The sequence below is a fragment of the Buceros rhinoceros genome, unplaced genomic scaffold (genome assembly GCF_000710305.1).
Source record: "Buceros rhinoceros silvestris isolate BGI_N320 unplaced genomic scaffold, ASM71030v1 scaffold24791, whole genome shotgun sequence".
NCBI lineage: Eukaryota > Metazoa > Chordata > Aves > Bucerotiformes > Bucerotidae > Buceros > Buceros rhinoceros.
In genome coordinates, this window is record NW_010396308.1 from 4660 (window position 1) to 11996 (window position 7337).

Genomic DNA, 7337 nt, shown 5'->3' on the forward strand with positions numbered 1-7337 from the left:
CGGGGCTGGCCGGGGCCTCGCAGCCACCCTGCAGGTGATGCTCACGGGGTTTCCCCACGCTGCTGGGCTCATTCGCCACGCTACCACCCAAACACCCCACAGGGACTTCCCGGGCTGAGTGAGGCCCTAACACGCCAGGGGGGCTCAGAGCCGCAGTGCTGGGTGGGGACTGGTGCCAGCAGGGGTAAACTGGGAGCACTGCTGGACTGTCTGTCCTGCTGCAAACTTAGAGGCAGCAGTTCCTTCTGGTGCCCATCCATCTCCTTCCCAGTGACACCTGCCTCAAGGGAGCCCCAGAAGGATGCTGGCCACGAACTCGGGGTCCTGCCTGCCCTTGGTCACATCCTTTAGCCCAGCGGGGCCATGGTGGTGGCCCACATGCTGGGAAGGGTCTGGGAGCAGCCGCAAAGAAATCCTGCCCCTGCGATGGAAACCCTGCGGGGCTGGGAGGGGAAGGAAGGAAGGAGGAGGCTGAGAACAAGCATCCTGCAGCCCAGGAGAAGGTGTCGGTGCAAAAGTTCCTGTGGTGGGTTGGCGTGGTGCTCCCAGCTGCAGCAAGGGGGGGATGGGGATGCAGGGCAGGGGACATTTTGTCCTCAGAACCTGGCTTTGTGGGGACTCTCTGTTCTGTGTACGGGCTGAGCCGGATGCATGTGATGCGATGTGCCCAGCTGTGCACCTCCCAGTGCCAAAAGTGCTGTCACGCCCCCCAGCCCGACCCTGGCACCAAGAAGGGCCTCCCAAAGCAGACCTGGGTCCTCTGAGGGTGACAGCTCTGAGCTTAGTGGTTTTCGGGTGCCCATCCCCTGGTCAGAGGTGGGACCCCATTGGCACCAGGGGCCAGCCCTGCTCCCAGCCTGCTGCAGCCCGGCACAGCCCTCCCCTAAATCCATGTCCTCTCCTGCCTGGACCACAGGTCAGGTCTGGCTCCAAAGGTCTGCTCTTCCACCAGCTGCCAGGCCCAGCGCACAGCCCAGGGTCAGGAACGGGGCAGATCCCCAGAGCATCCTCCAAAGAGGTCCCGGGGCCCTGGCAAAGCACTGGAGGGCACAAGACACAAACCCAAGCAAAAGTGTGCGATACAGTGTCCTCTCTGGAGGCGATGTGGCCATGACCTGCACCTCCCGGGTGTCCCTGCAGCAACCATTAAACCCCCCAGTCAGGGAAGAGTGGCCTGTTAGCTGCTCGTGAGTGCCCAGGAAGGACATGGAAAGGGGGAATACTAGGCATTTTGAGCTCAAAAGGTACAGTCCAGCAGGGTACAGCTGCTCCCTGGGGCTGTTTGGGCTGGTAACAGCGGAGCTGGGGCTTGGCCAAGGCCAGAGCTGAGAAGACACCTGGACCTGTCCTCAGAGCAGGGCAATTTCCAAGCAGCCTCTCTGGCAAGGGCACACCTAACCCGGAGAAGAGATGCTGGCACATACGAGCTACCCAGGATGAGCAACACCAGGGAAGGTATCCTGGAGCCAATTCCCCACTTGGTTTAGGATCAGCAAGAGACTCCCAAAGGAACGGCAGCTCCTCCCTTCCCCAAGGTCCTCGAGTCAAGCCCGGCTGCCTCCAGGGAAGCAGTGCTCTCATGTCCCCGCGTTAGCAGGTCAGATGTTGCTGCCCGTGTCCCCAAATGGTCTGGCCAGCCAGAGCTTTTGGGCTCAAACGTCAGCCGGTGACGCTCACAGTCAAGCTTTTCATCTTGGAGATAAACCAGTTTTCAGGGGAAAAAATGCATACGCGTATCTCACCCAGTGCCTTCAACACGTGGCTTGCGAGGACCTACCACGCTGCAGTCCTTCAGGCTGGAAGAATTTGAACTACAATTTCTACTGAGGACAGAAAATACAGATAGCACTGGACTCATCCTCCACTGCAAAGACAACATCAATGCCTATGGACAAGGAGCACATCTCACCCACCAGCAGGGGACCTCCAGTGCTCTTGAGTAATATGGTCCTAGAAGTGTGATCGTGGAGAGCAACCACCTCCTCCAACCCACCACCTGCAGTCAGGTTCATTCTCAGGGTGACGCGTGGCATGAAAATGACCCACTGCATCATTTGCAAGCAGGGCCAGAAGCTGGTGACACGGTGGCCTAGTAGGACTCAAGCCCATACGTCACTCCAAGAGGCTTAGCCCACGTTATTTATACCGCGCTGACCGGGCAGCCTTTCTCCAGGCCTGCCTTGCCTCGCTTGTTTGTGGCAGCAGCAACCAGCCCCCCGTCTCCAACTGGTTCCGGGGGAAGAGGAACCGACCCTGTCATCACTTGTGCCCACACCAACGAAGCTGTGACCGAGCACAGCCTGCACCGAGGTTGACTCATTAAGGATGCCCCGAGCCCGTTATCCTGCTTCAAAAAGATCCTGAAACCTAATGAGCAGCTCTGAGCTCCAGCAGTCACTGGGTGCAACAAAGTCTTGTCCTGGCCACCACCCCAGCCTGGAGCACCAGGACGGGTGAGGGATGCTGCAGCCAGGGGCTATTTCTGCTCTAGCGCTGACCCAAGCCTGGCCTGTGCCAGCGGCCAGGGACAAGCCCTTCTTTCCAGAGCAAGTCAGGAGACCAAACGCCTGCTGCTCAGAAATGCTCCTTTGCTGCCATGTGCCAGGATCTCACCTTGGCCTGATGTGGAAAGGGAAGATGGAGCTGTTTGTGGATGGGTGATGGGCCGTAGGAATTGCCCGAGGTCCTACAGGAGTCGGGTGGTCCTAACCATGGGCTTTTCCCTGTCACAGGCAGCAGAGCTCAGTCCTTTCACTCACCTCACACAACCTCTGGTTTGGGATCCAAACCCCTGGAGCAGCCCTGGAGAGTCGGATCACAGAAAGCCACAGCGAGGTTTGCTGGAGACCCACTTCTCTTAAAAAGCTGTCAAGATGCATCGCCCAGACGAACACGTTGGGCTTTGGGTTGGCTTGGCAACTGCTTTTTTGCTGGTTCATTAACTAATTGCTTAAGACTCTGTGAATGTTACACAGATACAACCACGTTTGAATGCTCCACGTAGTGGAGCACGTATCTACCTCTGACGATGCTCAGTCACGGACCTCTAGGCACCACTGTACCATCTCCAAGAAGTTCCCAATAAAAGAAGGACTCGAGGATGGCAGGAAGGACATCAACCCCATTCAGGACATAGAGAGTAAGTTCACCTACAGGAAGCAAAGCCCAGCTGATGTCCTTCAGCACAGCTAAGAGCCGTCTCACGGGTGATTTGAGTCTGGAGACCTCTGCGTCCATAAAGCAAGCAAATCTCAGACACCTCCTCTCCAGCAGTTCATGTCCTGAACAACTATTTTTCTCACTGGATTATTTCTGGTGCCCACCTGGAAGACCTCGGCCTTTCTGAAGGACACATTCCACGCACAGGAACCTGCTGGTGGTGCAGCCCAGGTGCCGTCCAGCTGCAGTAAGCCCAGCATGGGCAGAATTGCCCAGGCTCAGCGTCATCCTTTCCTCCCCAACCCTGGATGAGGTGAACTTTGATATTTTCCCGCCCAAAGCAGCAGCTCACGTCTCCCTCACGGCCACTGGTGAAATACGCCACGTGTCCAAGCCCTGCCGAGCAGTGTTTGTGCTGCTCTGAGGAGCCGCGCTGCTGCCGGGGCTCTGGCTTCGAGGATTAGTCACAGTAATCGTAGTAACCTGCGATTAATTCCTCCTTTTCCTATTTGCATTGCTCTCATGGAGGATGAATGTATTTATACCTGCTGGCCAAGGCCATGGGAAAGCTGCACAGCCTGGAGAGGAGGAGGACAGGCACCCAGAGAGCTTGAACTCCTTACAAGATTTATAACGCACCCAGAAGGAAAGAAGGGAAACGCAATGCATGCTCACACCCACGAACGGCTCTCATTGGCTGCACTGGAGAAACGGGGTAAAATTCACACCAATTTTCCCTGAGGGATCGCAGCCGGCACCATCTCCTCAGGTCTGGGACTGGAGCAGAATTTCTTCACCCGGGTAGAACCAATGGGCCACAGACCATATCAGGTCCCTTTTGAAGGCATCGCCCTTCACTAAGGCTTGTCCTCTTCCACCACACGTTTCCATCCCCAGTGGAGATGTTGCAGGTGCTGTCGGTGTAGCCAGCACTGGTGGTGCTTCAGTGTCAAGAGGAGCCAAGAGCTTTCCTGCAGCAGGACCGCACACATGAGGTGTTCGCAGCATCCCAGAGGGCAGGGGACCCTCTCCCAGGGGTAAGCCATGCTCTCCTACATGTGTGGCCATGACTCTCTGAGCTGGTTCTTCTCTGCCTTGAGCCAAGATGGAGCAAAACACCAACCAATTGGTTTCTTCAGGCTTGGCTCAGCAGAAATCCAGGCTGGGCTGGTCTCCTGGGCCCGTGTGGACACCAGGGACAGGCTGGAGGGCAGTTGATGTGTGGCTGAGCTGGTCCAACTCTGAGCGGTCTTTGCCGCTCCCTTAGTGACACAAAATCCAACCATGGTACAGGTTGCATAAATGACCTTATAGCACACGTGCCACTGTGCGTGTGTCCACGTGCATGCGTCTGTGTGTCCAGGGGCAATGGGGAAGCCCATAAATTAATGCACCTTCAGCTTCATCTATTTCTGCACTCACCAAAACAGAAGAGCCAAGCTCCTTCCTGCACCGTGAGTTGGTGGACGCAGCATCTGCTTCTCAGCGTGCAACTAAAAGCCACGTGATGATGATTCTCTTTTAAAATATGTTGATTTTATGGGGAGAGGGAGAGAATCTCCCTGGGACATTTTTCCCAGGGACATTTTCACCCAGAGGTGCAGGGAAATTAGACCCAGACCCTACTTTGGTTTTTCATGTAAAGAGAGAAAGAGTCTAAGTCCTCTATGTCGGTGGCTTTTTCAGTGTTCTTGCACATGCAGACACTGGTGGGTGGATGCAGACCTGCCAAAGCGAGGTTTGTCATCCTTGGTAACCTTCCATGGTCACATATGGGCAGGTATTTCTCAGCCCCTGATGTAGAACACAGTTTGGAGACTGAAATTGCTCTGCAGTGTGGGTGAAGGTGAGCCCTGAATTTTGTGTATTTTTTTTTCAAGCTTTTTCAACTTGGAGCTGATACTGGAGATGAGACAGACCCTGGTGACAGGGCAAAAGGCCTCAGCAGAGGCTCTGCCAAGCACTTGTCCCTGTAGCCACACGTCGGGCAGGCAGTGCCACGCTGCCCTGGGCACCTCCTGGAGGTGGGAAACTGGAGGGTGGGAGCCCAGGAAGTGACTGGCTTCAGGGCCACCATGGATGGGGCACCTCTCCTCACGCAGCCACTTTGCCCTTCACCACCTCCTCTTCCTCTGCTTGGCAGAGACCTTGACGGACCTGGCTCCGGGACAGCACACAAGCCTCGCACCCCAAGCTGGGCTCGGAGCATCCTCAACGGGCAGCACCCAGCCCTTGAAGTCTCCCTCCGCCCGCAGATAGGGATGGTGGGAGCGGTGAGGTGCCCAAGCAGTCTGGGTGACGCATGCACTAGCAACCCTGCAGCAGATCCCTGGGGCCCCAGCTGTGCCCCGAGGCTGGCTGCGGGTGTGCCTCCTCCCTGGCCCCAGAGTGCTGCTCTGCATGAGCCTGTGTCCCTGAGTCACCACATCCCAGTACCAATGGGGACAAAGAGTGACACGGTAGAGCAGGGTGTGCTGCACAAGGGTGCTGAGGGCCCATCAGACCTCGTCCAGGCCCGATTTAACTGTGGAGCTCCTTGGTGTGGCTCTGGCAGGCAGCACCCAGGCACAGGTCACCTCTGCGGAAGGCTGTTGAGGCAAGATGCTCCGTGGGAGGATCTGCTGGTGTCCTGGGGGAAAGGTGTTTACTGGCTGTCTCTGGGAGGGAGCAGGGCGCTTCCTTACCCAGGGCTGCTCCCTTCCAGCTGACCCTGACAGCAAAAGGAAGCCCTCAGGGAGACTGCCCTCCTCTTGCAGGTGAAGGGGTCCAGGGGGGTTCAGCTCCAGCACAGGTACCACCTCCCTATGCTCTGCCTACGTGTCTTGCACCAACCTGCCGTGGTGGCAGGTGCTGCACAGGTGTCACCCCTGCAGCATGGCCTGTCTGGCCTCGCTGGTGATGGTTCAGTGAAGTAAATCCAGCTTCTTCCTCCTCCTCCTCTCCACTGCAGGGTGCTGCAGGAGTGCGGGGACCAGGCTGGGCAGGGACCCGGGCCAGACTGTCCCAAGAAGATCCAAGGAGTCTATAGGGCAAGAGAGGATGGGAGGAATGTCCACGCAGTGGTGCGTTAGATGAAGATTTGGGGATGGCTGTCCTCAGAGGTGGGACCAGCTCCCATACTTGGTGAGACTTCTCTCACCAGCACCACAGCAAAGTAACTGGTTCTCCAGTCCAAACACACTCAGCTCCAACCGCAGACAGCTGAAAGCCAGTCCTGGAGGGATGCAGCCACTGCTGCCAGATACTGCTGGGAGGCGCAAAGACAGTCCCCCACCACAGACCCCACAGTGCTGGGGGGTGACAATCCTGTTTTGCCTATCTCCTGCAAACACTGACCCACCTCCATCTTCCTGCCCACCTCCTCCCACCTCTCCCGGGGCCTCCAAACCCCATCTTGTTATGGCACCAGCTGGTCAGAAGAATAATCCGGGTCTGGAGGGAAGCCAGGGCAGAATGCAGCTCCAGAGGGGGGGCTGGTGGAGCCAGCCATGGCAACGCGGCAGCATCCTTCCCTCCTTGGGAAGGGGCCCAGCAGATATACCCTGCCCCGGGTTCAGCCCCAGGCTTGGACCTCTTGCTCCTTCTAAGCAAGCATCTTCTCCGCAGGTAGACCTTCAGGCGCAGTGAGGGACAGCCGGAGAAACCTTGTGCTACCACTGCATTGGTACCCAGGGAAGGGCACTCTGCAGACCAGATCCACCTCCGGGGGAGCAGCTCCTGCCAAAATCGGCACCTCAAGGCAGGAACTGACCCACCAAGACGAGAGGCTTCCCGTGGCAGCCTGAGGAGCACCTCGGGAAGGGCTGGACCCCGCAGGGCGCTCCTCCGAGGCCCCGTCCCTCGCTCCTATGCAGCATTTTGCCTGCACAAACCCTGCTCTCTCCATCCAGACACCCACGCTTCCCCGATGGCCCCTCTACAGCACTGCCACCCTGCCACCAGCCATCATTTTCAGTCAGGAACGGTAATTTTCAGGGAAGAACAGAGCTGTTTGTTACCAAATCCTGAAGGGAAAGATTGAGCCAGACCTCCATGATGCTGCCCTGAACCCGTGTGTCCGTGTGTGCTCTCTCCCAGCTATTCCAGCACAGACAATGAATGAAAATCAGGGACGCGCAGTGGCGCTGGTCCCTGTCCCCTCCTTAGCTGGATGTGGCCCTGCTTGGGGCTGCGTGGGC